Genomic DNA, 23581 nt, shown 5'->3' with positions numbered 1-23581 from the left:
AGATTACACTTCTCCACAGGCGAAATCTAAAAAATGACACAATTGTGAAGTATTTCTATCACAAAATGGAACGCATTAGGTCGCAAAATTAGCTGCTTTCACGATATATAAGGTGTTATAATGTGTCATGTGTTCTCAATTTCCTGAAGAAATGACGATCTTTGCCCTCTTCAGGTGTGCTTCTGCCGCCAATTTTCTTCCGCTAGAGCGCTCATCTTAAATAAAGTGATTTTGCATCCAAAGAGTACATGCAGAGCTACTGAAACAATAAAAGCGGCAAGAGTAAAACAGCAGGGCCGTTGTAATTATACGGCAAGGAGGGCCCAATCAATTTATGCGGCAGACTAAATTAGGCAGCACGAAAAGACAATTTTTGAAACAATGCCCCGTCAAGGACTATACGAATCTAACGGTGATGCGCGGAGTGGCCAGAAGGTGGCGCCAGTACACCCTGTCCTGCAATCCTCTGCTTAAGTCTCTGCGTAAGAAAGAGAGTTTCTGCCACGTCAACTGAACTTCCTGCAGCAGGATTAACTTTCAACCGGGGATATCAGCCAGAGATACCTGGATCTGCAGAGCGGTCTGAAGTTACAAACAATGGTTAGGAGGTAAACAGACCTCCTTTGTAGTTTTGTGGACTATTTCCAAATACGGTGAAGGATGCCCTGCATACAATGAAGGTATTTGAGGATATAGTCAGGTCCTTGTTGATTATGGCTGGGACGCTGAGCGATAAAATATGCATGCAGTTTAAAACATTTATTTTAATCGCATTTATTTTAATCGTTTTTCTGTATGCACTGCGGGTGTTTAAATGTGCAGGGGCGTGTGGCTAGTTTACCGCGCCGATGTTCTATCAGCGGAACAGTTCCACGTTGATACCCGCAATGTTCCGTTTTTTTGCATTTTTTTTTACTTTGTTTTTCGTGTGCACAGTTCTCATTAGCTAGATTTCAATCTGCCGTCACGCCGTCTGAGGACAGCTGCGTGATAATATCTTGAGTTAGGGTGACCGCAGCGCGGGGCAGAGACTAATCTTGTAGGGATTACACTAACCTCAGATATGATCGTTTAGAGACGGGTCCTGATGCCCCGCGCGAGCAGCGGAAACGTCACTAGCGTTGTCCCGTTGTTTTCCTGGTATATGTTACGTAGTTTTGCTGTGCCCATTGCATTCGTGGGACAAGGTCCCAGCCAGACCTCCTGAAATCACCAATGAGATTCTGGCCAGGGAACTTGAAATAATCGGTTAAGTGGGGGCTTTGCTGTATGTAGGGGGATGCTAAAATGACGTCAAACTTTTTATTTTTTTGCAGTTTTATATAGCGCGAACTCGACCCGAAGGTATCATTAGAGCGCTTTACATGAGCACCAGTTGCCTTACTGACAGACACATTCATTTTTTTGGGCACGGGGAGATCGAGTGATTTGCCCAGAATCACAGGATGTTTTCCCCTCTTGCCAGACTCGAACGCGGTTCAAAGTCGGCCGCTCTAGCCGTTAAGCCACATCTGTTATCCTTCACTTCAGGAATCTAAAGTGCTAAACCATCCCAACCGATGCATTTGTTTAGGATACAAAATAATAAGTGTCCCATAGACATAGTTAAGTTTTCAATTTCACTCCCCTGAGCTCCGAGATCCGTCATTCTGTTATGTTTTATTATCAGGGCTGTAAATGGGATTAACAAGTGGGGGGTCCCTGAAAGGGGTGTCGTTTATACGATTAAGGACGTGGCTTAAATATGTACACTAACATTCCCAAAGAGCGCCACTCTACCCACACATTTCCATAGAATCACAACTGGCAGCTGACATCCCAGGTCCCCCAGCTTCAAAGTCAGCCGCTCCAGCGTTAAGCCACATCTGTTATCCTGTACATTGGGAATATAAGGGCTAACCCATCTCATCAAATGCATTTGTTTAGGATACAAAATAGTAAGTGTCTCATATTTAAGTTTTCAATTTCAATCCCCTGAGTTCAGAGATCTGTCATTCTGATATGCTTTATTATCAGGGCTTTAAGTGGGAGGAAAAATTGGTGGGCCCTGAAAGGGGTGTGGATTATACGATTAAGGGCGTGGCTTAAACATATACACTAAAATTCCCAAAGAGTGCCACCCTACCCACACATTTCCATAGAATCACAACTGGCAGCTGGCGTGCATGACTTGGTCTGTGCGCTTTGCAGAGAGGCCAAGGATTGGATGATCACATCTTCTGAACACCTTTCTCCCCCACTGAGAGAAACCCTCACTGCCTACAAAGAGGGCTTTAAGTGGGCCGGGTCTCACTGGTGCTGAGCACCAGCTGTTTTTTAAAGGGGGCCTCGAAACGAGTCTCTTTCGGGCTCAGTTTTGTGCCCTGGCACAGAGGGTCCGTTTCTTTCCGGACTGCAGTGACAGCAGGCACATCGATGTACGCGTGCTCACACTGCTCACTTCTCACTAGTGGAGAAGGTACGGCATGATGTCATGAAAGGTGAGCTTTCTAGGGGAAGGGAAATCCTTTAAAGAGTCATTTTCTCTCTGGATTTCCCTTCTCTTTTTGAAACTCAGGAGCAGCAACGTTGTCATGGTGTCACCAGGGATTTAAGTGGAAGCTTTTTCAATATTATATACAAGCCATACCTGCTGCTTATTTATCTTATGCAATTACAACCATTGACAAAGCCAATAGTCCTAACTTGTTGTAGGTATGATGTTACTTGTTGTATCATATATCTGGATGCAAAGAGAGAAACAGCAAAATACAAGTCCGGCGGCACACTATGATAAGCACAGATTTTTAGCTTACATTGTTTTTAAGCCACGCCCTTAATTACATTGGCCACGCCCCTTTGAGAGTCCCCCCAGTTTTTTCATACCATTTAAAGCCCTGCCTACAGCCACAACTCAATTGTGCCCCGTTATAAAGACCCAGATACGACTTAATTCAAATTATACATTAAAGAAGAGTAACATGTTGCCCTGAAATCTTGGAAAAAAGCAAACACTCATAGGGAATGTACCACTAAGTAAAGCATGTGAAACATAAGCAGGAACAACATGGATTACCTGAACGCTTTTTACTATCATTGTTCTTAATTGATCAGTGTTCTCGTAAGAAAAGGTAAGGACATAAATGCAGAGCCTAAAGTTTAAAAATACCCGGTCTAGAGCACACCCGAGAGTCATTGCCCAGTGCACATTTGTGACAAGCCAACCCCAGTTCCTCTAAGACCACACCAAATGCTCTTCTAGTGGACTTTTCATAGAGCCCTTTAATCAACGCCACCCTCTAAACGAATGCACATCCCAGTCTGCGTCTCCGGTGCATGCTCATGTGCATCTTTTAGTCTGTGTGAACTGATGCTTGTATATTTGTTGTCCATCGTGAAAATGAGGTGTGGGCGTGTTGCATTGTTAGTCTACGCGCATGCTCTATTTTTCCATGTGTACTAGTCTGCTGCATGGCACAGTGTGCAGGCCCAATACAAAAGGCCTATCTAATAGTACTGCTTATTTGCTTTGTTGATACTTTTCTATTTAGATCTTACTTTGTTTGTTTTTGCACACAGTATACTACTGTTACTATGTATGATACAAGGATACTATGTATGATGCAATGCACTCTGAAGCTACTCTAAGATGGCTTGCAGCACCTCCCAAAAAGATTACTCCAATTAAATAAGGAGCATTGGCAAAGCCAGTAGGTCTTTCTTATGCTAGAGCAATTGGCTTAGCCAATGTGTTTTAGTTATTTTGTACACCAGCATGGCTAAAAGTTAGTGGCATAGAGGAGAAGGGCATTGAGTGCAGTGGAGTGGAGTAGAATAGTGTTGAGTGGACTGTTGTGGAGTAGAGTAGAATGGAGTGATGTAGAGTTGCTGAGAGTGGAGGGGTGTAGAGTGAAGTAGAGTGTCGTAGAACGACGTGTCGTAGAGTGGAGTGTCGTAGAGTACAGTGATACAGAGTAGAGTGTTGGATCGTAGAGTGTTGGATCGTAGAGTGGAGGGTCATAGAGTGTTGGATCGTAGAGTATTGGATCGTAGAGTAGAGGGTCATAGAGTGTTGCAGAGCATTGTAGAGTGGACCGGAGTAGAGTGGTGAAGAGTGGAGTGACGTAGAGAAGAATGGAGTAGAGCGCTGTAGAGTAGAGAGGAGGGCAGTTGTGGAGGGGCACAGAGTGGAGAGGAGTAGAGTGGCATAGGGTGGAGTAGAGTGGAGGGGGGCAGAGTGGCATAGAGTAGACTGGAGTGCCGTAGAGAAGAGTGGTGAAGCATCGAGTGGAATAAAGTGTCATAGAGTGGAATGGCATAGTACAGAGTGGCATAGAGTGTCACAGAGTAGCATAGAGTGTCATATAGTGGCATAGAGTGTTGTAGAGTGGAATGGCACAGAGTGGAGTGGCGTAGAGTGTCGTAGAGTGGACTAGAGTAAAGTGGCATAGAATGTCATTGAGTGGAGTGGCATAGAGTGGAGAGAATGGAGTGGCGTAGAGTGTCATAGAGTGGAATGGAGTAGAGTGTCATAGGGTGGAGTGGAGCAGAGTGGAGTGCATAGAGTGGCCTAGAGTGGGGTGGCATAGAGTGCTGTAGAGTGGAGTGTCAGAGTGGAGTAGAGTGGCGTAGAGTTAAGTGGGCTAGAGTGGCGCAGAGTGGTGTAAAATGAAGTAGAGTGTTGTGGAGTGGTGTCGAGTGGCATAGATTGGCGTAGAATAGAGTGGCATATCGTAGAGTGTCATAGAGCATAGTTGAGTAGAGGGTGTGGTAGCACACTGCCATTAAAGACAACAGATTTTCAATTGAAATGACCATTACATTTGCCCATACAGTATATTGCACCCAAATGATAATGTAAGGAAATGGAATCCCCTAGCATACCAATTTTCATTTACCTGTATTAAAATATTTGTTTCCACCACACTTCAAAACGACAAAAAATGTGCCTCATTGAGGCTTTCCCAACTGATCTATTCTGAAATATTTGCAAAAGTAAGTTACAGACATTTACATTTTGTTGTGTGCCAGAATAAAATAACATCCTTCCTCCAGAACACCCTCAGGACCCAACATGAGTGTCGCATAAATCCTCTCACTGTGAAGTCACAAAGAGAAAAGTAAACACTAAGCTCCCTTGAAAGTGAAAGACAGCATCTGACATTTTACCTCTGTCTTTGAATGCACAACAAATGTGAGAAGAAAAGAATACAATTTCTAGGCCTGTTTACAGAAAGCAAATACTTATGGAAGAATACAGTAAACAGGCTGTGCTCTATGGGGGGGAACAAAGACATACTGGACAGCCTGAAACAAATTAAGCCAGCAAATAGAAAGGTAGTAACTGTGAGTTACAAAACACAAAGCCAATGGTAAGCAACGGGTGGAATGCATTCCCAGGGAAGCATTCCGAATGTCCCCAAGAAGCCTTTGCCAACCAGACAAAATATGTAAAATTATTTTTTTCTGATTAAATGTGGCCGGAAAAATGTTAATGTGTCACTAACATCATTTGATTTACTAACAAGTAAGAATGCTTGAATTTTTCATAAAAGTAATTTACACCAACCGCAGAGCACAGTAAAAAATAGTATTAGAAGACGCCCCCATTCAGCCCCTCACAGTTTTTTTAAATATAAATTATATGAATTGTTTTTACAAAATGAAACAAGATCAAGATATGGGCCTCAATAGTTCCCGAACTTAGGTGTCTGCTGATTAATGATATTTGGCAAAACCAATTTGCCTGGCTATGAATTTCAATTTGCGATGCAGATAGTACTTTGTATCAACCCAGCAATTTGTGGTAAAGTCAGTCCTAGGCCTGTTCTGAAGAACAATATGCTTTGAAAACATGTGTCATTGTCAAAACCCCTTTCAGAGGGCCACGGGGCAAGCAGGGGTTACGGGACTAAACTGTAGGGGTTCAGGCCTTTTACTCCTGATGTCCCAGGGCCGAACCTACTATGGATTCTGTGCAACTTGACCAAGTACCCCTTCAGCATTTTACTCTCAGGGTAAGCATGGTCTAAGCAGTTGAAGGCTCCCTCAGGTGAGAAATACAAAGAAAAATACAACATTCACAAACAGCTACTCAGTCCAACTGAGGCAATTCTCTATGTCTCACTCCCTCCTCACTCTAGTAATCGTGATTATTAGCCATTCACTTTAGGCAACATTCAGGGTAATCCCCACTAGTAGTCTGAGTCTCAAGAGTCCACTCCAACTCTGTACCAAAGTCAAAAGTGTACAATGCTGTAGCGCTACCTAGCAAGAAAGTTCTCCTGGGGCCAAATGGCCTGAATTCAGACTTACCTACAGAGTCTGGGCTTCTGGTGTTCCTAAGACTGCCTGCTCTGTGGGTGCCGGAGTGGTAGTGGGTGGTTTAGCGGAGTTACTGCACGCTGCCTAGGAGGGCCGAGCAGGATGATCCCGGGGTTCCTTGCACACAGTCATTCAACAGCAGTGACCGGAGGTTCCTAGCAGCGCCGCCTGGCAGGGTAAGCCTTTGGTTTGTTCCATTGTGAGGGGAGCTTGGGGCCCCCACGCCATGAGGGATGCAGGGGCTATTGTTATTCCACTACCACTCACAGGCACACATACACTCAGCACATGCATTTAACATACACACACTGCATTTTCTCTGTTTATACCATTCACTGGCACACATATACCCAGCACAGGTGCACCACTCATGCTCTGCACAACACTTCCCACTAAACTGATGCAGGACAAGGGTGAGTTAAGCACACAACAGTGAAACTTTAAGTGGGTGAGCCTATCGGCCTCACTCCAGTAACATAGGTTAACAAGCATTGGAAATGCAATAGGTCTCGGATTTATTTGAGTTAGAGCTAATGGCATTGTAAATGGCAATGTCTTTTAGCCATGTGTTATGGAGTGTATGCATGTGGTGCGTAGTGGAATTATGTGGGTTGGATTGGAATTGTAGCAATGGTGGCCTGCTGAGCTTTAGATGAATATGTTTAAAAGTAAAGTGCACCATACTGCGATTGCTACAATAGTTAATTGTGGATGCGTTACCAATTGATGTGTGCACTGATGGCTGGTGGTGTGTGTGCCTGTAGAAATTGTGCACTGATGGCTGGTGGTGTGTGTGCCTGGTGGAAGCATGCATTGCCGGCTGGAGGTGTGTGTGCCTGGTGGAAGCGTGCACTGACGGCTAGTGGTGTGTGTGCCTGGTAAAAGCGTGCACAGACGGCTGGTGGTGTGTGTGCCTGGTGAAAGCGTGCACTGACAGCTGGTGGTGTGTGTGCCTGGTGAAAGTGTGCACAGACGGCTGGTGGTGTGTGTGCCTGGTAAAAGCATGCACAGAAGGCTGGTGGTGTGTGTGCCTGGTGAAATCGTGCACTGACGGCTGGTGGTGTGTGTGCCTGGTGAAATCGTGCACTGACGGCTGGTGGTGTGTATGCCTGGTGAACGCGTGCACTGACAGCTGGTGGTGTGTGTGCCTGGTGAAAGTGTGCACTGATGGCTGGTGGTGTGTATGCCTGGTGAAAGTGTGCACTGATGGCTAGTGGTGTGTGTTTGGTGAAAAGGAAATAAACATCTTACCATCAGTGTCACACACATCCGAACAGGCCTTGGCGCACCATCCCCTACCTCTTCTTGCCTCTATTTAGTATTCAAATAACCATCACGTGACTGCCTGTCACGGCGCAGGGCTGAAGCTAAATACTCGGAGAGACTGTAAATAATTTGCCATTGCAGTTTCTTTCTCCCGAGCCCAGCACTGGCAGCCACTAAAGTCAGACTTCACAGTTTAGAAACCCTTGATTGTACAGGTCACAAAGCTTAAGCAGTCAGACAAACAGACCGATTTCTGTGGTTTATTCTGCGGCTATTTAAGTGTGCGTGGTGACGCACTGGATTCGTGACGCCATTTGAAACCTTCCTGTAATATGAGTGCAGGCACAACTTAACGCCTGTGTCATACTATCAGAACAGAAACTTCGCTGCTTCAGCCCTGTGCCAGACAGTACAACAGTGTGCGCATAACATGAGACAGCAAGAATCTACACAGCGCCAACACACCCCATGAGAGTGAACGTTGTGCTAAACAAATATCCCAAATAAATAATTTAACAATAACATTTCTTAAGTTACTAGTGCAGAGAAGAAGCTGTACTACCTCGATGATTATTAGGCGCAGGTATTTGTCCAGCTTAGTGGCTCTAAGAAAGGATAAGGAAGGATGAAAGGCTCAGCAGGTCCCTTCCTTTAAGGTTGCAAGCTGAGCTATGCAGTATGTGCATTAACCCACTGATATACGTTACCAGCTGCTAAAGGAATTCAGTTTCAGGCAGCCCAGCTGAGTAGCAGCCCCTGAGCATCAGACTGCATGCTTAGCTCTCTCCCGTATGGGTATGAACCTATTGACCGTTATGAGAAGGATGAAAGGCAGAGAAGGATGAAAGGCAAAAGTGTACGATCATACAACCCCTTACTACTTCCCACAAGCATACACACCACCAACACAGGCAGAGAGGGACAGATAGAGATATCTGCAGTGAAAGCTAACTCGCCCAGCTATTTGAATGAGTGTTAACGGAGGCAAAAATCACTTTCTTAAACTCGCCTCCGGTGAATGGCATGTTCTTCCCCGTACAAGTTTGCTAGCTCCAGCCGTTTGCAGGCACATTTGGCAGTGCTGCCCGCACACAGACCCGGGGCTGTAAAGCTGTGAATGAGTCTGTTAATGCAGCGTCGAGGAAGAGGGATTTTAATAGGCTCCGCCGCCCCAACCTGGCCATTAAAAGTTGAGCGCGCGGTGGAAGCGGCGAGGCCGGGTGCAGCCTGACATGTGTGAGTGTCAGGATGGTGGATGCGCGGGGGGAGCGGTGTGCAGTGTGACTGCGCCGCCGCTTTCCTGACGGAGGCCCGCTTTAATCACGAGAACTCCCCATAAAAGCAGACGGCAAGGCGGGAAAGTAAAAGCCCCTCCAGGGAAGACGGGGGCGAGCTGAACGCATCTCATCAGCCAAAAGACAACAATTAGGGAGAGCTCAGGTGGGCGAAGAACAGCAAGGACGCGTTTTACATAGCGGCTAAACACCTGAGTATCGAGGCGCTGCTGTGCCAATAAATGTTACTATTTCCAGCCACGTTGGACCGGTGAAGGGTCACACACAGAGTTTTGGAGCATTTTGACATCCTGCGCACAAAAGCTGAATAACTCGAAAAATACATATTTGAGGGGGGGGGAGGGGGCCTCCTTCTCCCAGGCCTGCTGACAGAATATACTGTTGTGCTGTTGTTTACAAAACAACCCATACACAAGAAAAATGCAAACAGCGCCTCGAAGCGATCAGCGTGTAAAGTTTCGCGGTATAGCACGTGCACGTAGTGTTTAGCCTTAAAATTCCCCACAGCACTATTAACAAGTTGTCCGGTTCCAGCTGCGCTTGAGGAGCGCAGAGAGTGGTATCTGTGCGCGTGCAGTGACGTCAGACAGGAAGCGGGTGCCGCGCAAGAGAGGGGCCATTCGACACTCAGATGGACGACAAAAAAAAAACCCAAAAAAACCTGCGCCTGCCTGTTTATCAGCGCCGCGTGCTGGTATGCAGACTCTCCCTGCATTCCAGAGAGGCGCGCGACTCTATCCGGTCTACAATGCAATGCTGTGCAGACAAGACCTGGCCGCGCGCACAACGTTATCCTATGGGGAAACGCTGCGCGCGACCAGGTCTTGTCTCACTTCGGCGTTCTCAGACTGCTGAGACGCCGACTATAGTTCTCTGGCGAGAACGCTACTAGCCGAGACCTAAAAAGGACCTGTGTACTCCTACGGATCATTACACCATAGGCTGCCACCACTGCGCTCGTGCTGCTTAACTCCTGGTAAAGGCAGTTGCCTAACACCACCGTGAGTGTTGCGCCTTGCTTGTCCCTCCCTGTTCCACAATACCACAGTCTGTGAGACATGCCTATGTCATGGTATACACACAGGATCTGTGTTTGTCTATGACAATAAAAATCAACATTAGCGATCCAGACATCAGTACAGTTACAGCACATAGGGCAGGAGTGCCTTGTCCATTACCATGCAGAGTACTTTTCGGTCCCAACAGTCACTATTTAAACATTTCTCAGTGTATCCTATTTACAAGCAACAGCACACATGTTTGATCATTCACAGTACCCAGTGATTGGAATCCGTAGCTGTGATACAACGGTGACACACCAGGTGGAAAAAACATGACTTTATGAAAAGCACTAGATTTAAAATAGTTCATCATGTATGAGAGCTGATTTATTATTCAGAAAATAATGTTTATTTACGTGTGTAACCTACCACAATTAAGGTGCAAAATAAATGTTCTGGTCTATTGCCTGTTTGCACTAACAGTTGCAGAAACGTGGAATTTAAAAGTGGCACTAATAAGTTTCCTGCATGCATGTTTCTTTTCCTTTTCTGTCTTTTTAATTTTTATGAAATAGTCAAAATGGGATTGGTTTTATGGTGCTGCTTCATGTACTGTACTTGGGGGGAAGCCAAGTCGAGATGTTCCTGTAATGTTGTAATAACCAAGACTGTTACTGCCTGCAGCGACAGCTGTACTGTCCATTGATTTCAAATTGATTTTTGGAGGACAAAGGGTATCATTATTTGTTAATAATTTGGGTGAGCGCCAGAGTAGCCTGCTTTATGTAACACAGTTTCTACAATGTTGATTTGTTTATGTCAAGTAACTTTATTATTTCAACCCCATGATATCACTTCACATTACGTACAAAGAGTTCTTTTCTGCTCCTCTGAAACTATCAAGTGTACCTTTTCTGGAGTTTTGCTCAATTCTATAAAGGCAGACTCCCTGATAGTCTGCTATCTGATTTATGCCTGGAGAACTGTTCTTGCCTTTTAAACTGATCAGTTGGACTCTGTTGGACTGTTATCTGATTTCAATTAGACTTTTGCATTTGAACTTATTTTCTACACTTTGCCTGTTTGCTGATTTACTCCTTTCCCTTGATTTATGAGCTGAGTATGTTATGCTTGTTCATTATGGAACTATATTTTTGCTAGACCTGTCAGCCTTAGGATGGCCTTCACCCCAACATTTTCTGCTTATCTCCTCTTTTTGTTGGCCTGAGAACTTTACCACTGCTGACTAGTGTTAAAGTACCTGTGTGGATTAAACCCAGATCTTTTGACTGGGTGTGAGTATTTGATTGGTTCAGATGCTCCATCCATCACCACCCCCTTTTGTACCGCTTTGTTCGCCATAAGTTGGCAGGGTATGCTCAGATGTGAGTCCCTTGCTCACTTTGCCACTGGATTCAAGCAAGCCTGGCTGAAGACGGTTGAAATGCCAGAAACCCATCCTAGGAAGCTTGTTTTCGGTCCAGGGAAGGCATGGCTTGGCAATTTCGGGCTGGACTGTTCCCGTGAGGCACAGGATCAGACCGATTTGCATATGGCCATGTCTGAACTGGGGTGGCAGAGTGGGCTAAAGAACGGTGATGGATTAAACCCAGGTCTTTTGACTAGGTGTGAGTGTTTGATTGGTTCAGATGCTCCGTCCATCACCACCCCCTTTTGTACCGCTTTGTTCGCCATAAGTTGGCAGGGTATGCTCAGACGTGAGTCCCTTGCTCACTTTGCCACTGGATTCAAGCAAGCCTGGCTGAAGACGGCTGAAATATCAGAAACCGGTCCTAGGAAGCTTGTTTCCGGTCCAGGGAAGGCATGGCTTGGCAGTTCGGGCTGGACTGTTCCCATGAGGCACAGGGTCAGACTGATTTGCATATGGCCATGTCTGAACTGGGGTGGCAGAGTGGGCTAAAGAACGGCGATGGATTAAAACCAGATCTGTTGACTGGGTGTGAGTGTTTGATTGCTTCAGATGCTCCGTCCATCACCACCCCCTTTTGTACCGCTTTGTTCGCCATAAGTTGGCCGGGTAAGCTCAGACGTGAGTCCCTTGCTCACTTTGCCACTGGATTCAGGCAAGCCTGGCTGAAGACGGCTGTAATGCCAGAAACCAGTCCTAGGAAGCTTGAATCTGGTCCGGGGAAGGCATGGCTTGGCAGTTGGGGCTGGACTGTTCCCATGAGGCACAGGGTCAGACTGATTTGCATATGACCATGTCTGAACTGGGGTGACAGAGTGGGCTAAAGAACGGTAATGGATTAAAACCAGATCTGTTAACTGGGTTGTGAGTAAGCATGGGCGAATTTGCGGATTTGTATATTTTTGCGTGTTCGCGGGGTGCTTTGCGTGTTCACAGGGCGTTTTGGCATGTTCGCGGGGCGCTTAGCGTGTTCGTGTTTTTTTTTGTTGCTCTGCACAACACTTCCCACTAAATTGATGCAGGACAAGGGTGAGTTAAGCACACAACAGTGAAAATTTAAGTGGGTGAGCCTATCGGCCTCACTCCAGTAACATAGGTTAACAAGCATTGGAAATGCAATAGGTCTCGGATTTATTTGAGTTAGAGCTAATGGCATTGTAAATGGCAATGTCTTTTAGCCATGTGTTATGGAGTGTATGCATGTGGTGCGTAGTGGAATTATGTGGGTTGGATTGGAATTGTAGCAATGGTGGCATGGTGAGCTTTAGATGAATATGTTTAAAAGTAAAGTGCAAATTATAAAGCGTTCCCTCAATCTAGGGAACGACCCTCTGGGCACTGCCGTTCAGGATCGATTGATCTCTAATTGTTATGCGTCCTTATTAATCAAAGACTTCCTTTGTTGCGAATTTTCAAATTTGGATTTTAACGAGGAAGATCAAGACACGATTAACAGAACATAAGAGTAACATAAGGACTAGGAATGAGAAATCAGCAGTTGCCGTACACTTTAATGAACATAGACATAACATCTCCCAATTACAATTCATGGTTCTTGAAACCATCACCAACATTGAAAATCAGGATGTAAATAGACGATTATTACAAAAGGAGACCCAATGGATTTACAGACTTGACTCTTTGAAGCCCACGGGCTGAATGACCGCTTGGAACTCTCGTGCTATCTGTGAACCTGACATTTTCAAGTGAACAATTGTCATGATTATGTATCAATATCATTTGGCTAATCCTTGAACTGTATAGAAACATGTGTTGGTTATTAATGTTATAGGTTTATTCACGTATTTTTGTTCTAGTATAGAACAATCCTTTTGCATGATTCACATTATCTTTTCACCCTTTCAATATGGCCGACACTATAGTCACTAGTTTGAACCCGTTACAAGATGGCCGAACCTAGTTCTTACAACTGGGCTAGTAGTCCGTCATTGATATCTAACAACATGTTAACATCACGCTGATGTTCTCTACATAATAACAGGTTTTGCCGTGTTGTAAGTGCAATTCGACTTAGAGACAAATCGAAACTTTATACGGAGCAGAGCGGTGAGGAATGAATTTGATCACATCGGGATACGGGCGAAGTCACGTTTTTATGGTGGTGGCATCTATGTCCTTGTTTATGCGTGTTACCTTGCGCACTTTAGAGACGTTGACGGCTTTCTCTGGGCCGTTCATGGACGTTATTTTCCCTTACTCATGGTTCACGCAGAAGTTCACACGCGGTGATTTTTTATTATTAGCAGTTCACGTCGTTAGGACATTAGTTTACGATTTTCACTTTTTCCTTCACATGAAGCAATACTGTGTTTAGACTAGCGAATGATACCGTTGAAAGTTCGAACTAATTACTCAGATTGTGACATTTTCTTTATGTTGTGGACCCTCATGGTGGTTTATTATTTATTCAACAGATTCCCCTGACGAAGTGCCTGTTAGGCACGAAATGCATTGGGATGATGCCTTAGGGAATACGTTTTTCGAATGTTTTAGATGGATGCATTAATACAAGAATAACTTTTTTGATGTGATGTACAACATTGGAAATCTATAAACATGATTTATTAAAATGCAAATTTGAAAATTCGCAACAAAGGAAGTCTTTGATTAATAAGGACGCATAACAATTAGAGATCAATCGATCCTGAACGGCAGTGCCCAGAGGGTCGTTCCCTAGATTGAGGGAACGCTTTATAATTTCTAGTTATTCACACCTAAAGACCGACTAGGTGATACCTCCGGTGCACGCAACAATTTTCACCTGCCACTTTCAAATTAAGCTTGTGCCCAGTCTACTCTTGATTTTGTTAAAAGTAAAGTGCACCATACTGCGATTGCTACAATAGTTAATTGTGGATGCGTTACCAATTGATGTGTGCACTGATGGCTGGTGGTGTGTGTGCCTGTAGAAATTGTGCACTGATGGCTGGTGGTGTGTGTGCCTGGTGGAAGCGTGCATTGCCGGCTGGAGGTGTGTGTGCCTGGTGGAAGCGTGCACTGACGGCTGGTGGTGTGTGTGCCTGGTAAAAGCGTGCACAGATGGCTGGTGGTGTGTGTGCCTGGTGAAAGCGTGCACTGACGGCTGGTGGTGTGTGTGCCTGGTGAAAGTGTGCACAGACGGCTGGTGGTGTGTGTGCCTGGTAAAAGCGTGCACAGACGGCTGGTGGTGTGTGTGCCTGGTGAAATCGTGCACTGACGGCTGGTGGTGTGTATGCCTGGTGAACTCGTGCACTGACAGCTGGTGGTGTGTATGCCTGGTGAAAGTGTGCATTGATGGCTGGTGGTGTGTGTTTGGTGAAAGCGTGCACTGACGGCTGGTGGTGTGTATGCCTGGTGAAAGTGTGCACTGATGGCTGGTGGTGTGTGTTTGGTGAAAGCGTGCGCTCCTCAATAAAAGGAAATAAACATCTTACCATCAGTGTCACACACATCCAAGCAGGCCTTGGCGCACCATCCCCTACCACTTCTTGCCTCTATTTAGTATTCAAATAACCATCACGTGACTGCCTGTCATGGCGCGGGGCTGAAGCTAAATACTCGGAGAGACTGTAAATAATTCGCCATTGCAGTTTCTTTCTCCCGAGCCCAGCACTGGCAGCCACTAAAGTCAGACTTCACAGTTTAGAAACCCTTGACTGTACAGGTCACAAAGCTTAAGCAGTCAGACAAACAGACCGATTTCTGTGGTTTATTCTGCGCTATTTAAGTGTGCGTGGTGACGCACTGGATTCGTGACGCCATTTGAAACCTTCCTGTAATATGAGTGCAGGCACAACTTAACGCCTGTGTCATACTATCAGAACAGAAACCTCGCTGCTTCAGCCCTGTGCCAGACAGTACAACAGTGTGCACATAACATGAGACAGCAAGAATCTACACAGCGCCAACACACCCCATGAGAGTGAACGTTGTGCTAAACAAATATCCCAAATAAATAATTTAACAATAACATTTCTTAAGTTACTAGTGCAGAGAAGAAGCTGTACTACCTCGATGATTATTAGGCGCAGGGATTTGTCCAGCTTAGTGGCTCTAAGAAAGGATAAGGAAGGATGAAAGGCTCAGCAGGTCCCTTCCTTTAAGGTTGCAAGCTGAGCTATGCAGTATGTGTATTAACCCACTGATATACGTTACCAGCCGCTAAAGGAATTCAGTTTCAGGCAGCCCAGCTGAGTAGCAGCCCCTGAGCATCAGACTGCATGCTTAGCTCTCTCCCGTATGGGTATGAACCTATTGACCGTTATGAGAAGGATGAAAGGCAGAGAAGGATGAAAGGCAAAAGTGTACGATCATACAACCCCTTACTACTTCCCACAAGCATACACACCACAAACACAGGCAGAGAGGGACAGATAGAGATATCTGCAGTGAAAGCTAACTCGCCCAGCTATTTGAATGAGTGTTAACGGAGGCAAAAATCACTTTCTTAAACCCGCCTCCAGTGAATGGCATGTTCTTCCCCGTACAAGTTTGCTAGCTCCTGCCGTTTGCAGGCACATTTGGCAGTGCTGCCCGCACACAGACCCGGGGCTGTAAAGCTGTGAATGAGTCTGTTAATGCAGCGTCGAGGAAGAGGGATTTTAATGGGCTCCGCCGCCCCCACCTGGCCATTAAAAGTTGAGCGCGCGAGGCCGGGTGCAGCCTGACGTGTGAGTGTCAGGATGAGGATGCGCGGGGGGAGCGGTGTGCAGTGTGACTGCGCCGCCGCTTTCCTGACGGAGGCCCGCTTTAATCACGAGAACACCCCATAAAAGCAGACGGCAAGGCGGGAAAGTAAAAGCCCCTCCAGGGAAGACGGGGGCAAGCTGAACGCATCTCATCAGCCAAAAGACAACAATTAGAGCTCAGGTGGGCGAAGAACAGCAAGGACGCGTTTTACATAGCGGCTAAACACCTGAGTATCGAGGCGCTGCTGTGCCAATAAATGTTACTATTTCCAGCCACGTTGGACCGGCGAAGGGTCACACACAGAGTTTTGGAGCATTTTGACATCCTGCGCACAAAAGCTAAATAACTCGAAAAATACATATTTGAGGGGGGGGGGGAGGGGGGCCTCCTTCTCTCAGGCCTGCTGACAGAATATACTGTTGTGCTGTTGTTTACCAAACAACCCATACACAAGAAAAATGCAAACAGCGCCTCGAAGCGATCAGCGTGTAAAGTTTCGCGGTATAGCACGTGCACGTAGTGTTTAGCCTTAAAATTCCCCACAGCACTATTAACAAGTTGTCCGGTTCCAGCTGCGCTTGAGGAGCGCAGAGAGTGGTATCTGTGCGCGTGCAGTGACGTCAGACAGGAAGCGGGTGCCGCGCAAGAGAGGGGCCATTCGACACTCAGATGGACGACAAAAAAAAACCAAAAAAAAAACCTGTGCCTGCCTGTTTATCAGCGCCGCGTGCTGGTATGCAGACTCCCCCTGCATTCCAGAGAGGCGCGCGACGCGATCCGGTCTACAATGCAATGCTGTGCAGACAAGACCTGGCCGCGCGCACAACGTTATCCTATGGGGAAACATGGCGCGCGACCAGGTCTTGTCTCACTTTGGCGTTCTCAGACTGCTGAGACGCCGACTATAGTTCTCTGGCGAGAACGCGCTTTCAGCGCGTTACTAGCCGAGACCTAAAAAGAACCTGTGTACTCCTACGGATCATTACACCATAGGCTGCCACCACTGCGCTCGTGCTGCTTAACTCCTGGTAAAGGCAGTTGCCTAACACCACCGTGAGTGTTGCGCCTTGCTTGTCCCTCCCTGTTCCACAATACCACAGTCTGTGAGACATGCCTATGTGATGGTATACACACAGGATCTGTGTTTGTCTATGACAATAAAAATCAACATTAGCGATCCAGACATCAGTACAGTTCCGGCACATAGGGCAGGAGTGCATCGTCCTTTACCATGCAGAGTACTTTTCAGTCCCAACAGCCACTATTTAAAAACATTCTCCGTGTATCCTATTTACAAACAACAGCACACATGTTTGATCATTCACAGTACCCAGTTATTGGAATCCGTATCTGTGATAGCAACAGTGACACACCAGGTTGAAAAAACATGACTTTATGTAAAGCACTAGATTTAAAATAGTTCATCATGTATTAGAGCTGATTTATTAATCAGAAAATAATGCTTATTTACGTGTGTAACCTGCCACAATTAAGGTGCAAAATACATTTTCTAGCCCATTGCCTGTTTGCACTAACAGTTGCAGAAACGTGGAATTTAAAAGTGGCACTAATAAGTTTCCTGCATGCATGTTTCTTTTCCTTTTCTGTCTTTTTCATTTTTATGAAATAGTCAAAATGGGATTGGTTTTATGGTGCTGCTTCATGTACTGTACTTGGGGGGAAGCCAAGTCGAGATGTTCCTGTAATGTTGCAATAACCAAGACTGTTACTGCCTGCAGCGACAGCTGTACTGTCCATTGATTTCAAATTGATTTTTGGAGGACAAAGGGTATCATTATTTGTTAATAATTTGGGTGAGCGCCAGAGTAGCCTGCTTTATGTAACACAGTTTCTACAATGTTGATTTGTTTATGTCAAGTAACTTTATTATTTCAACCCCATGATATCACTTCACATTACGTACAAAGAGTTCTTTTCTGCTCCTCTGAAACTATCAAGTGTACCTTTTCTGGAGTTTTGCTCAATTCTATAAAGGCAGACTCCCTGATAGTCTGCTATCTGATTTATGCCTGGAGAACTGTTCTTGCCTTTTAAACTGATCAGTTGGACTCTGTTGGACTGTTATCTGATTTCAATTAGACTTTTGCATTTGAACTTATTTTCTACACTTTGCCTGTTTGCTGATTTACTCCTTTCCCTTGATTTATGAGCTGAGTATGTTATGCTTGTTCATTATGGAACTATATTTTTGCTAGACCTGTCAGCCTTAGGATGGCCTTCACCCCAACATTTTCTGCTTATCTCCTCTTTTTGTTGGCCTGAGGATTCCGAGAACTTTACCACTGCTGACTAGTGTTAAAGTACCTGTGTGGATTAAACCCAGATCTTTTGACTGGGTGTGAGTGTTTGATTGGTTCAGATGCTCCATCCATCAACACCCCCTTTTGTACTGCTTTGTTCGCCATAAGTTGGCAGGGTATGCTCAGATGTGAGTCCCTTGCTCACTTTGCCACCTGATTCAAGCAAGCCTGGCTGAAGACGGTTGAAATGCCAGAAACCCGTCCTAGGAAGCTTGTTTTCGGTCCAGGGAAGGCATGGCTTGGCAGTTCGGGCTGGACTGTTCCCGTGAGGCACAGGGTCAGACTGATTTGCATATGGCCATGTCTGAACTGGGGTGTCAGAGTGGGCTAAAGAACGGTGATGGATTAAACCCAGATCTTTTGACTGGGTGTGAGTGTTTGATTGGTTCAGATGCTCCGTCCATCACCACCCCCTTTTGTACCGCTTTGTTCGCCATAAGTTGGCAGGGTATGCTCAGACGTGAGTCCCTTGCTCACTTTGCCACTGGATTCAAGCAAGCCTGGCTGAAGACGGTTGAAATGCCAGAAACCCGTCCTAGGAAGCTTGTTTTCGGTCCAGGGAAGGCATGGCTTGGCAGTTCGGGCTGGACTGTTCCCGTGAGGCACAGGGTCAGACTGATTTGCATATGGCCATGTCTGAACTGGGGTGTCAGAGTGGGCTAAAGAACGGTGATGGATTAAACCCATATCTTTTGACTGGGTGTGAGTGTTTGATTGGTTCAGATGCTCCGTCCATCACCACCCCCTTTTGTACCGCTTTGTTCGCCATAAGTTGGCAGGGTATGCTCAGACGTGAGTCCCTTGCTCACTTTGCCACTGGATTCAAGCAAGCCTGGCTGAAGACGGCTGAAATACCAGAAACCGGTCCTAGGAAGCTTGTTTCCGGTCCAGGGAAGGCATGGCTTGGCAGTTCGGGCTGGACTGTTCCCATGAGGCACAGGGTCAGACTGATTTGCATATGGCCATGTCTGAACTGGGGTGGCAGAGTGGTCTAAAGAACGGTAATGGATTAAACCCAGATCTTTTGACTGGGTGTGAGTGTTTGATTGGTTCAGATGCTCCGTCCATAACCACCCCCTTTTGTACAACTTTGTTCGCCATAAGTTGGCAGGGTATGCTCAGACGTGAGACCCTTGCTCACTTTGCCACTGAATTCAAGCAAGCCTGGCTGAAGACATCTGTAATGCCAGAAACCGGTCCTAGGAAGCTTGAATCCGGTCCGGGGAAGGCATGGCTCGGCAGTTCGGGCTGGACTGTTCCCATGAGGCACAGGGTCAGACTGATTTGCATATGGCCATGTCTGAACTGGGGTGGCAGAGTGGGCTAAAGAACGGCGATGGATTAAAACCATATCTGTTGACTGGGTGTGAGTGTTTGATTGGTTCAGATGCTCCCTCCTTCACCACCCCCTTTTGTACCGCTTTGTTCGCCATAAGTTGGCAGGGTATGCTCAGACGTGAGTCCCTTGCTCACTTTGCCACTGGATTCAGGCAAGCCTGGCTGAAGACGGCTGTAATGACAGAAAATGGTCCTAGGAAGCTTGAATCCGGGTTGGGGGAAGGCATGGCTTGGCAGTTCGGGCTGGACTGTTCCCATGAGGCACAGGGTCAGACTGATTTGCATATGGCCATGTCCGAGCTGGGGTGGCAGAGTGGGCTAAAGAACGGTGATGGATTAAAACCAGATCTGTTTACTGGGCGTGAGTGTTTGATTGGTTCAGATGCTCCGTCCATCACCACCCCCTTGTGTACCACTTTGTTCGCCATAAGTTGGTAGGGTATGCTCAGACGTGAGTCCCTTGCTCACTTTGCCACTGGATTCAAGCAAGCCTGGCTGAAGATGGCTGTAATGCCAGAAACCGGTCCTAGGAAGCTTGAATCCGGTCCGGGGATAGGCATGGCCTAGCAGTTCGGGCTAGACTGTTCCCATGAGGCACAGGGTCAGACTGATTTGCATATGGCCATGTCTGAACTGGGGTGGCAGAGTGGGCTAAAGAACGGTGATGGATTAAAACCAGATCTGTTGACTGGGTGTGAGTGTTTGATTGGTTCAGATGCTCCGTCCATCACCACCCCCTTTTGTACCGATAAGGAAGTCCAGACAACAGGAAGGGAATAGACTACATGGGAAGTGATCAGCCCCCTCGCACATATATCTATGTATGTATGTATGTATGCATGCACGTATGCATGTACAAATATTTGAAGAGGGCGAGCCTAGCTTGGAAAGGGCGTGGTTAAAGCTGTTTCCTAGGCAGCAGTTGGTAGCCCATCCTTACTGTATGTGGCTGGGTTTGTTTGAGAGGAAGATCACCCACATAGCAAGCTTCTTCCTGAGCCTTGCACATGGGCAGACGTGTGGAACTGCTAGTTGTAATGGCCTTGTCTCTGTATGTCAGCTATCTAAGTGCTGTTGACCGGCCTGCCTCTCTGTCCGCTGCATAGTGTAAGGCTTCCGTTAGCCAGCCTGCATAAGAGTCACAGTGTGGTCCCGGCGAGCACAGAGTTACCATTTGAAATTTAAACGGTACACACAATTTGTTGTGCTCAGTTAAGATGAAGTTAGTGTAATTAAAAACCACCGGATCAATGGGTGCTGAAAATAGACTCTAAAGAATACCGCATCGTATTTCTAAAAAACAGGGCAATCTCCCGTGAAGTTTCCTCAGTTTACCTTCATTTGCTCCCCGAAGGCCGCGGCAACTGGGGTAAAGCTAGAATCGTAAGGATGTTAATTTACATTGGTAGAGTTAGGCCTCTTGCTTGCTTGATGGTTTAAGCATACTGAAGACCCGAGGAGGCCGCCTGCCACAAGAGCATGCCACAGTATGCACGCACATGGAAAGGGAAAGCTATTAAAGAAGTAATAAATATCTTTCATATTTCAATGGTTAATTTTGCAGGTCCATCATCTCGGACCACACCCCGGGTCACTTTTCCAGTTCCCTGCATAAAAAAGTCCGACGTTTTTTCTAGAATACCTGCTCTGGTATCAGAACTAGACGTCTACCTATGCAGCATTTAATTGCTTATACTACTCTGTGCTTTATTTAGCACTGTATATCCCAGTGGTGTCCGGTAAGTTTTGGAGAGAGGGGGGCGGATGGGACGCACAGGCACACATAACACTCAAAGCAATGTATTCACACACACGCACACACGCACAAAAACACATCCATTCACACCACTCTTCACCAAACATTCATTCATACCCACACGCATTCACCAAACAGTTTAAAAGTAAAACAAACACCTGCAGCCAGCACAGCCTCGAAGGTTCCAGTAGGCTTGGGACTGCTGCCTTCCCTCATTGGCTGACCTAAGCACCACCACCTCATTATCACTCAGCATCCACTCAGGATCACTCAGCACCACCTCAGTATCACTCAGCATCACCACAGTACCACCTCAGCATGAGCACAACACCATCTCAGGATCAGCACCACCTCCTCATCAGAGCAACACCACCAGTGCAGCACCAGTGCAGCCTTACTTCAACACCAGTGCAGCCCCACCTCAGCGTCAGCACGGCCCCACCTCAGGAGCAATTCAACACCAACACAGTACCACTTCAGCAACAGCGCATCACCACATCAGTATCATCCAGCATAGCACCAACTCAGCATCACTCAGCACCACCTGAGTACCAGCTCAGCACCACCACCTCAGTATCTCTAAGCAGCACCTCAGTATCACTCAGCATCACCACACCACCACCTCGGCATCAGCACAGCACCATCTCAGCATCAGCACCACCTCCTCATCAGTGCACCACCACCAATACAGCACCACCTTAGCACCAGTGCAGTGCCAATTCAGAAACAATGCAGCCCCACCACCTCAATAGCATTACAGCCCCACCACAGCACCAGTGCAGCCCTTCCACAGCACCAGCGCAGCTCCACCACTGCACCAGCACAACCCCATTTCAGCAGTAATTAAGCACCGCTTGAACATCAGCGCCACACCACATAAGCATCGCCTCAGGCACAGCACCAACTCAGCATCACTCAGCACCACCTGAGCACCAGTGCAGCACCACCACCTCAGTATCACTGAGAACCACCTGAGTATCTCCACAGCACGACCTAAACATCAGCACAACACCATCTCAGCTTCAGCACAACCTCCTCATCAGTGCACCACCACCAATGCAGCACCACCTCAGCACCAGCGCAGCACCACCACCTCAGTACCAGCGTAACATCACCTCAGTACCAGTGCAGCATCACCACCTCAGCACCAGCGCAGCCCCACCTCGGCACAAGCGCAGCCCCACCTCAGCACTAGTGCAGCCCCACCTCAGCAGTGACTCAGCACCAACACAGCACCACTTCAGCATCAGCACAGTATCACTCAGCACCACCTGAACACCAGCTCAGAGCATCAGCGCAGCACCAACAACTAAACATCACTCAGCACCATCTAAGCACCACTGTGCATTACCTCTGCACCAGCACACCACCACCACCTCAGCCACACTCGGCACCACATAACTATTATTTAACATCACCTTCGCACCAGCACACCACCATCTCCGCATCATTAAGCATCACCTCAATATGCGCACGGAATCTGTTGATTTTCCTCTAATATCTGTCCGCTACTCATGTTGAAATTCAGGTACCATTTACCAACATCCACCCACCTATTTTTTTAAGCCGCCCTAACAAAAAATATAAAGCAAACAAGCATTATAACAAGTAGTTACCAGCATTTCAAGGGACAAAAAAAACTAGAAAACATTAATTCATTTTTTTTTTAAAATTATTTTTATTGTTGCAGTGCAATAGTCATTAAAAGATGTATCGACAGTTAGCAGTGTGGCTTCAACATTCAGCCACAATTAACCAGGAATGCAACTTACATTTTCTGTTTTTATAATAACTAGTAACTAAAAACGTCACTGATTGGATATCTGGCATCAGTTCCGACAATCAACATCACATTGTTTAATAGCTAAGCAATAGTACAGGTTGTATGTTCTACGATTGTCGGGAATGGTGGCCCCGTCCGGTGAGCACATATTGTTGTAGCCTACCCATTATCCTTACCTCATCTTCCCCCTTCATCCCTAGTCCTCATCGTCATCCTCTCCCGAGCTATCCATGTCGTCTTCCTCTGGCAGAGGCGCGCATATATCCCCCCTATAGGTATTCCAGGGTAGCCATAATTTATTCCATTTGCGTGGGTTAGATCTTTGTTTATACACCGCCCTCTCTGTCACCATGGTTATGTCCATGTTCTTACACCATTGGGCCAGGGTAGGTGTTTCCTC

The 23581-nt window shown here is 46.5% G+C and overlaps 1 protein-coding gene across 3 annotated transcripts in view; it reads left to right on the top strand.

Moving 5' to 3' along the window:
* The first annotated feature begins 393 nt into the window (after positions 1–393).
* LOC144768306 (solute carrier family 2, facilitated glucose transporter member 10-like) overlaps positions 394–23581 on the top strand; it is a 216563-nt gene continuing 193375 nt past the window's right edge. The window contains exon 1 of one of the 3 annotated variants that reach the window (XM_078651878.1): positions 394–680. The gene's annotated coding sequence lies outside the window, so the exon portion shown is untranslated. The remainder of the gene's footprint in view (positions 681–23581) is intronic. The other 2 variants (XM_078651880.1, XM_078651879.1) reach the window with 2 other exon arrangements.

This window comes from Lissotriton helveticus, chromosome 7, assembly GCF_964261635.1.
Source record: "Lissotriton helveticus chromosome 7, aLisHel1.1, whole genome shotgun sequence".
Taxonomy (NCBI): Eukaryota; Metazoa; Chordata; class Amphibia; order Caudata; family Salamandridae; genus Lissotriton; species Lissotriton helveticus.
This window is presented reverse-complemented; position numbering and strand designations above follow the sequence as displayed.